Source organism: Salvia splendens, chromosome 5 (assembly GCF_004379255.2).
Source record: "Salvia splendens isolate huo1 chromosome 5, SspV2, whole genome shotgun sequence".
Classification (NCBI taxonomy): Eukaryota; Viridiplantae; Streptophyta; class Magnoliopsida; order Lamiales; family Lamiaceae; genus Salvia; species Salvia splendens.
This window is the reverse complement of record NC_056036.1, coordinates 33,910,528-33,919,790: the sequence shown is the minus strand read 5'-3', so window position 1 is coordinate 33,919,790 and position 9,263 is coordinate 33,910,528.

Below are 9,263 nucleotides of genomic sequence, written 5' to 3'. Positions count from 1 at the left end.
TGATCAAGCTGCTGCATGCAATGCTGAGATTACTAACCATGGTGATCAGTGTATAGCAACAAAGCAAGGTGCGCGTAATAAACAAGTCATCAACTCCACACGAGCCAAGGCGACAGATAAGACAAAAGAGAGGACAAAGGCTGTTGCACCAAAAGAACCAATCCGAGAGCTCACACGAGCTACAGCTGTGATTGAGCCAAGCGTGCCAGCTAAGGTGGAGGACCACCGTTGTACTTGGAGAGACGTGTTGCTCAATGGAATGAAGAAGAGAGAGATTTTGCAGAGTTTGTTAAAGTAGATTAGTACAATGTTCAGAGTTTGTTAAAGTAGATTAGTACAATGTTCAGAGTTTGTTAAAATAGATTAGTACAATGTTCTAGATCATTCGAATGAAGAATATATGTATTGCATCTTGTTACATTCGAAGCAATGAAAAATGCAGAATTAAAAACTCACTCCAATACATCTCTAGCATGTCTTCTTTCTTCTTCATAGCTTCCGCATCTTCTTTTCATTTAGGATTTATAATATTTAAAGTTTTTTCATATTTATGGCTATATAGACAGCTTGCAGCTGGCCAGCTGCTAACTTTTGTTGGATAAGCAAAAAACCATTAACGATAAATAGCGTACAACAATATTTGGCTCTGTTATGTATGACTATGAAATAAATGCACGATAATTATTAAAATAAAAAAGGAAGGTGAAATACACCATATATTATAGAGTTGACCATTTTGTGAGTTCTATAAGCATAATACACCAATTCTGACTTGCGCATAAGTTTAGTGTTTACTAACGCGTTTTTAACAGTAAAGTGACAATAGTAATTATTTTTTTTAGAGTTGCATACTCCCGATACTCCTAATAAACAATAATTAAAGCATATTTCATCAGTATATTATTCTTTTGAGAGAACGCATAATCAATGAGTTAAATTATTATAGTACACAACACCATATTATTAAAGGTTAAACTAAATTAAACACGACATACAATAGGATGGGAATATATTTCACTGAAAAATTGAACCTAAGATCTCACACTTCTTACGATGGTAATCGAGAGAGTTGGAAGGGCTACACATATCAGAAGCTTTAGGGAGAAGAGGAATTATTTCTTGTATTTTTCTTGTATATTGATACATCAATTCATCTCCTTTATATAGGGAGAGATACACTTTATTTTAGGTAGTATATAAATCTATTCTAAGACAAAGTATTCCCTATGATTTCAGTATATTTTCCTTGTAATTACTCCCTTGATTTTGGTAATGCAATCTTCATTAATTCCTCTGATCTCTCCTCTGATTTTGGTAAGGTTTGACACTCCCCCTCAAGTTGAGCAATGGTATCTCCAATGCTTAACTTGCCCAATATCTCTTTGAATATCTTTGGGTGAACTGCCTTGGTTAATATGTCTGCAAGTTGTTCTTCAGAACGGACAAAAGGAAATTCAATAATACCTCCTTCCATATTTTCTTTGATGGAGTGTCAATCTACTTCCACATGTTTGGTCCGATCGTGTTGCACTGGATTCTCTGAGATGCTAATGGCGGCCTTGTTGTCACAGAACAACTGACTCTTTCGAGTAGGTGAAAAGCCAATCTCCGTGAGTAATCTTCTCAGCCATAGGATTTCCATGAGTCCACTTTTCATTCCTCGGAACTTGGCTTCAACACTAGATAGAGCTACAACCTTTTGCTTCTTACTCCTCCAAGTAACCAAGTTTCCCCCGATGAACATAAAGTAGCCTCCTGTAGATTTCTTGTCCACTGGATTGCTTGCCCAGCCAGCATCTGTGTATCTATCAACCTCCAAGTCTTTCCTTTTAGCTAGGAATATTCCATAGCCTACAGTGCCTTTCAAGTAACGTACGATCCTCAAGGCGGCCTCCATGTGATTAGTCTGAGGTTGGTGCATGAACTGACTCACAATACTCACAGCATATGCTATGTCGGGTCTCGTGTGGGAGAGATAGATAAGTTTTCCGACAAGACATTGATATCTTTCTATGTCTGTCAATTCTGCTCCTTCCTCTATTTTCTGCCCATGGTTTGGAATCATTGGAGTGTCTGCGGGCTTGCAGTCGAGGAGACCTGTTTCTGCCAATAGGTCTAACACATACTTATTTTGCCTTAGGAATATCCTGTGTCGGGATCTTAACACTTCTATTCCCAAGAAGTACTTCAGTGCTCCTAGATCCTTCTTCTGAAACTTTTGAATAGATTTTCCTTCAGCCTCTGGATTTCTTCTATATCATCTCCAGTGATAATCATGTCATCAACGTGGATAATCAAACATGTTACCTAGTCGTCTCTCCTTTTTTTGAAGAGTGTGTGATCTGAATGACTCTGTTGAAACCCTTATTTAATCATAGCCTGACAGAATCTTCCGAACCAAACTCATGGGGACTGCTTCAAACCGTACAAAGTTTTTCGCAATCTGCATACCTCTCCTTCTCCAAATTCTTCGGAGAAACCTGGTGGAACCTCCATGTATACCTCATTGTTCTGTTCTAGCTCTCCATCAAGAAAGGCGTTGGTCACATCGAACTGGTGGAGTGCCCAGTCTTTGCACGCCGCTACTGATAGTAGTGTCCTCACGGTTTCCATCTTCGCAACTGGGGAGAATGTCTCTTCATAGTCCACTCCATATACTTGAGTGTATCCTTTTGCCACGAGTCTTTCCTTGTATCTCTCGATTGAACCATCTGCTCTTTTCTTTATGGTGAAGATCCACCGACATCCAACTGGTTTCTTCCCTTTTGGTAGTGTACATTTCTCCCAAGTGCCATTGCTCACTAGGGCGTCTATCTCCTTTTTCATGGCTTCTCTCCAGTGTTTGTGTTTGCTGGCCTCCTCAAAGGACTGTGGGATGTCTTCTTCCTCATATAGGGCAGCCTCGAAGGCCCTGGCCATTTCTGACAGGTGACCGTGAGCAATGTTGGATACTGCATATTTTGTCTTCTTTCCTTTCCATTCTGGTGAGTACCATCGCGGAGGGACTCCTCTTGTTCTTCTTGGGGGCAACTCGTATGAGTCTCTTTTGTGACTCTCCCCTTGTCTGATGTTCCCCTGGGTGTTGTGGTTCTCTCCCTAACTGGTGGTTTCTGATATCTGGAAGCCAATCTAGGAGGTCATTGTTTAGACTATTGTCTGAACTCTCCCCCTGACTACTGGATTGGTTGTAGAAATATTCCCCTTCCGCAAAGTCACAATTCATGGTGGTGTGGATTTTACGGGTTTTTGGGTCATAGCAGCGGTAACCTTTTTTATTTTTTCCATAGCCAAGGAAGACACATTTTAGGGCGCAAGGGTCAAACTTGGTGCGTTCGTGTTTCGGGATGTGGACAAAGACCGAGCATCCGAAAACTCTGGGTTCAAGGGATAGGGATGAAGGGATGTCGAAATGTTGGGAAAAGGTGTCCAAGGGAGTTTTGAAGTTATGTATGCCTGTGGGGAGACGGTTTATCAGGTAGACTGCGGTAGCTATAGCTTCTGGCCAAAAAGATTTAGGTACTTTGGATTCAATTAGGAGGGCTCGGGTAATTTTGAGGATGTAACGGTTTTTTCGCTCGGCGACCCCATTTTGTTTCGGATTGTACGCACAAGAGGTTTGATGGATTAGCCCCTTTATCCTAAAAAACTCTTTCATTTTATGGTTGACGAATTCCCCCCATTGTCTGATCTATGAGTTTGGATTGTCTGTTTATACTGAGTTTGAATAAGATTATAGAAATCTACGAACTTATCAAACACGTCATTTTTATTATTCAAAAATTAGATCCAGGTCATGCGGGAGTAATCATCTATAAAGAGTACAAAATAGCGAAAACCTTTCCCCCCAGTAATAGGAGCAGGGCCCCAAACATCTGAATGTACTAAAGCAAAAGGAGACTTCACTCGTGTATTGTTTAACTTGAAAGAATGTCTATGGTTTTTGGCCAACACACAAGTATCACAATGAAAAGAGTTTAAAGAACTAGCTAATTTAGGAATAAGCATGCAAAAATATCCTAAAGATGGGTGCCCTAACCGACAATGCCAAAGCCAAGCATGTCTGTCTGACGGTCCTGGAGTCAACATCATTGCAGCACTCTGTTGGGCTATCTCGCCGACGTAATACAGTCCGCTTCGCTCAGTGCCACGCCCAACTATCATCCCCATCTTGATATCCTGTATCATGCAAAATTGAGGTTGCATTAGTAATTTACAATTCAGTTCTCTAGTGACATGACTGATTGATAACAACTTGTGAGATAACATGGGAGCAAAAAGACAATTAGATAGACAAAGAGTGGGCGAAATGTTTATCGTGCCCGCCCACATAACTCGTGCTAGGTCCCCACTGGCAGTTTGGACATAGGATTTTTTTGAAGGGACAATGGAAACAAAGTCTGATGCTTCAAAAGAAATTGTATCTGTCGCACCACAGTCGAAGATCCAGTGAGGGTCTTTTGGTCCAGTAGTAGTTGTAGAGGAACAGGCTAAGGCATCAAAGGAGTTTCGACACGGTATGTTGGGCTGAATTTGGACGAGTATGGAAGGCTGGGGTGCAATATGCAATGTTTTGGCTAGTGAGGGGTCTAATTGTAATTTGGCGGAAGTTTGGGGTGGATTCGGTAAGGAATGTATTCGGTGGGGGCGAGTATGGAATTTCCGGGAGTTCCGTGGTGGATTTGGAAGGATAGTTTTCAGATGGGGTTTAATTTGGGAATTTTGAAAGATCAGGGGGGGTCGTTGAGAGATAGATGGGCGGCGGGGGTCAATATGGGATATGGCCGAGGTTTGGGGTGGCTTTGTGATATTGGAAACTTGGTCATTTAAATAGGTTTTTCGGGAAACCCTAGCCGTCTCCCCCTTTCTGGAAACCCTAGCCGATTTCGGATCCTTGCCCGTGGGAACCCTAGCGCCACCGGCTGCCTCATCTTCGCCGTCCCTACCAGCGAAATCGCTTGTTTGTGACTCGTTACCTTCCGACCATGTCCTGTCCATGGCGACGAATGCAATCGGAGGATTTGCGTCGGGTCTGGTCTCGCCTACACTTGCGTTGACTCCACTGCCTCCGTTGTTGCCCGCCGGATTCTCGGTGTAGGCGGTGCGGTCGAGAGCAACGGCTGCTGAGGCTCTCCCGCCTCCTCTGCCTCCGTCGTTTCGGCCTTGATTCAGGGCTTGTCTCGCCCGTTTCATCTCTTCCCACCACTCAGGGAATCCATGAATATGGAAGCATGTATCCTTGGTATGTCTTTTTCCTCCACAATGGTTGCACACTAGTTTGCTCTTGTCCTCGTCTTTCTGATTGCTTGGATTCCTCTGTGATTGATTATGCTGTGGTGTTGGTGTGGTTCAATTTCTGTCAAATACTGCAAGGCCGACACCGATTCCCGGTTCTGGGCTGAGCAATTTTTCATTGCGGACTCCCGTCTGACTATGCCGTAGGCTTTCCTTGCTGACGGAATTGGGTCCATGTTTAGTATCTCCCTCTTGATCCTGTTGTATTGGTGATCGTCCAACGCCCAGACTAATTGGTACAACCTGTGCCTCTGGGTGTATTGGTTGTATTTCTCGTATTTTGCACTGATACGAGATTGGGTCCATGTTTTAAATGTTTGTAAAACTGATACGCTCGTATTTTGCACTGTTTTAAGGCATTTATTTGGTCCGTTTTTATTGTCAAAATCACAATTCATGTCCATATTTTGCATGTTTTCTCTATTTTGGTATTTTGACGTGTTTTGTGAGATTTGTGCATATTTGAGCCTAAAAATACAGCAAAAAGTCGAAGTTGGAAATCTAAAGCTTTCAAGATGCCCAGCGGTCCGCTGCAACATGCACAGCGACCGCTGCGGCCCAACTACCGCTGAGCCAGTAGCGGTCCGCTCCGAAGAAAGTTATGCTGAAATAAGAACACGCCCAACGACCACAGGGGAGTGCGCAGCGACCGCTCGAAGAGTTTTCGAAGCTGCGGAATTATTCACAGCGACCGCTGCAACATAGTGTAGTGACCGCTATCCAAGAGGCGGAGGCTAGGGATCAATGTGCAGCGACCGCTGGCCAAGGTGCAGCGGCCCGCTGCAAAAATGCGACGCACGAATTTGACCTACTTTCTCCCCAAGATTTACCAAACTTTGCCACTTTTTACCTTATTTCATGCTGTTCGATTTTTCCTCTATAAATATCCCCTCAAACCTCTTCATTAGGATCTTCTTTTTGCATTATAATTCTAGAGCATAAATTTGAGAGTTCTTCATTGTGCAAAGGGTTGAAGAAGGAAACAAGAGATCATCAAAGAGCTACAAGGATTCAACCTTTGGGTTTTATTAGCTTTGGTTCTTATGTTCATTTTGTCTTCCCTACAATCTATGTTTTTATCTTATTCAATTATGTGTAACTAAATTCATAGGATTCTAGGGATGTATTAGTAACGACTTTGGTTATACAATTTCGTTTCCTATTTAATATCCGTTTTGTTTTTACTTCGTTTCTTCCCTAAGTTGTTCCATAATACTTCACGTTTGAGTGATACATTCGGTGATGATTTAATATAACTTGCTACATAATCGTGAGAGGAGGTTAGCGAGTTAGATCCACTTAGTAGACACTACAATTAGCTTCCCTTAAAACGGCACTGTTAATTGAGAGTGATGACTTTTCAAGGGTCTTAGGAGCTTTTAGGAGTTACATATCTAGGATTGACAACCCTAGTGTTAGTAATCTACGCTTGTACCGCATGGGCAAAACTTATGTGACTCGTTCTATCGAAGTATAAACTGTGCTAGAGTATTGTAGTTGGAATTTGTATAACCATAACTGTGAACGCACATCCATGAAATTCTCTTATCTCTCATATTTTTACCTCTTTAATTATTTGCAATTAGTTGTTTATTGCTTTCAAACTGTTTTTAGTTTTCAAAATCTCCAAAACTTTCGGTTTTCCGAATAGTGAACAAAGCTTAGTAGAAGGTAGCCAATTTGTGATTGTTTTCTCTGTGTTCGATATCTGGTACTGACCTTTAGCTATACTATATATACTCTGTATACTTGCAGGTTTATTTAGTGCTAATAAAAAGTGCATCAAAAACATCTTATAAATGCACAAGCAAACACAATGTAATAATATATTGATTCTATTCGTGAAAACTGCTCGAATAATACTGAATCGGGTTAAAAGTGGACTGTAGAGTTTTTTCGTATACAAGCAAGATTCTATTCGTGCTCGAAACATGCTTTTCAGTATACCAAACCTAACATAGTTACCTCACGATTAAACTCCAACCTCTTGTTATAATAGAACATGTTCGGATTCAGAAAGTGTCCAACTACATACAAGCCTATGGAGTTGACAATTCCATATTTAGTCGATTATCTTGAAAACATTTTCATACTTATTTCATTCTCATTGTAAGACTTCATGATCGCCTCTTTTGCCTTCTCTATTGCCTCATATATGTAGCCCATTGTTGGTTTCTTCCCACCATCAACTAGTCTAAGAATGATTTTGATAGTATCTATTCAATTCGTCCCAAGGTAGTTGAGTCACTTTTTTTTGCACATGTTTTGGAAAAATGGTACTCGCTCTGTCCCATAAAAATAAGGACACTTTCCTTTTTCGTCCGTCCCATAAAATTATCTCATTTTCACTATGGTCCACCAATAAACACTAATAATAATATGAGTCACACTATCCACTAACACTATTTTAACTACCCTCTTCCACATCTCTCTTACTTACCAATTATGCATTAATTATCGTGACGTCCCAAATGTCCTTATTTTTTGGGGACGAATGGAGTATTAAATAGTTAAAACTGAGAGAAAGTAAAATAAGGGAGAGAATAAAGTAGAGAAGAGAAAGTAAGAGAGAGAATAAAGTAGTGAAGAGTTCATTTTTCTAAAACATGAGGAAAAAAGAAGTGGCTCAACTACCTTAGGATGGAGAGAATACAACACTATTCCAAAATGAAGTCATCAAAACAATCTTTGTTGCTTCAACCCTCTCAGTCTTTTTTGATAACTTGTTTTGCACCCACTCGTCAAAGGTAGACATTATCTTTAGGTTGTCTCTTTTTATTGAATCTTTTATAATAATAGATAGGTTGTAGCAAATTTGTGATGGTCTGCCTCACTACAGAGCCAACAAGTGTAAGATAAAACCATGGCTATAAATAGAGCCAACAAGACTAACACTCTTTTCCATGATATTCTAAATCACGGAAATCTTACCAACGCCTACAACCATTATGCCTATGCAATGAGAAGTACACGAAGTCCAATAGAAATGCTTCCTCCTTGCTATCAACATCTTCTCGGCTGCTACAAAATTACTCTCATTTTCAGTTACTACTTGGACAATATTTTCTTCATCAATTTCATCCACCAGAGAATCAAGCATCTCAAATATTTATTCTCTTATTTTCACAATGCTAGATGTATCAATAGATCTAAGAAACAACGATACACGAGGTGAATTAACTAAAAAAGTTAATAGTACTCATTTGTCTCCGATCAGTCCATCCATCCGACATAATTGTGCAACCAACATCGCTCCATTCTTCCATCTTAGGCTTCAACAAGGATTCAGTATATACCAACTCTTTGTTCAAAAGAGGGACTATGATGTCGTGATAGCTCGGAACTGGCAAATGCTTGTCGTAGTCTCCGATTGATTTAGCCATACGTTCAAAGCTTGGCAACCAAATCGGGTGGAATGATAAGCCTGCTTGGTACCAAACTTTATCCGAGCACTGAGGTTGATCCGATCTTCAACATCGGCGAGTACGATCTCTCGGACATGGAGTCATTGAACTCCTCTCAGGAGGTGGCTCACACCCCCGCTCTCCAAGCACACAAAACGGGGAAGGGAAGGGCAAAGCGGTTGAAACGTCTCAGTTCGCGCCCGAGGGGAAGACCTAGAGGAAGAACCCACCCTGGATGAGTCGAAGATTTTGATGAAGTGTTGGGTCGACATCTCTGAGGACCCGATCTTCTCCAACAACCAGAAGGTGAATAGGTTATGGGGCTGATCGAGGAGAAGTACAACGCCTTGATGTCGGAGTGGGCAAAGAGACACAACGACGACCAGCTCTGCAAGCACTAGGAACGAATGAAGGAATATATTGACAATTTTTCGTTCTTCTACCACAACACCAAGAGGATGTGGAGCAACGACCAGAGTCAGGAAGACATCTGCGACATGGCCATGAAGTCTTACTCGCAAAACGGTATACTTCCCGAGTTCAAATACCAAATTCCAAGCGGGATTG